The following is a 425-nucleotide window of genomic DNA, read 5'->3' on the forward strand; positions in this document are numbered from 1 at the left end:
ACCTGCCTTAAAGTTTGTGTGGACCATGGAGATTTTATCCCGTAAATCTAAGCTAAATAGGTATTTCTATGTTTCAGTTCATGCTTTTCCATGTATAAGGAAAACTCCCTGTTTGGATTGGCAGAATTATTAAAAACTTGGCATACAACTAAGAGTGGGGTGTAGATCACCCTTTCTTTTGGTTTTTGCCTCAATTAACTATCTCTTACCACCTCATCAGTTTACCTCATCAGCCATGATGAATGAGCTCCCAGACATCCCTTCTAATAATTCCATAGTATGTCCCCCAATTTTTACCTTCTTATCCAATGCGTAATTCTTCTTTCCCTCTCCCCTTTTCTTCCCTTGCCTCCCAATTCAGTCCCCATGCTGCCAGGGTACTTGGCTCAGGCCTCCCCAAATACTCCCTCCCACTCCTCCTTCCC

The sequence above is a fragment of the Myotis brandtii genome, unplaced genomic scaffold (assembly GCF_000412655.1).
Source record: "Myotis brandtii unplaced genomic scaffold, ASM41265v1 scaffold1086, whole genome shotgun sequence".
NCBI lineage: Eukaryota > Metazoa > Chordata > Mammalia > Chiroptera > Vespertilionidae > Myotis > Myotis brandtii.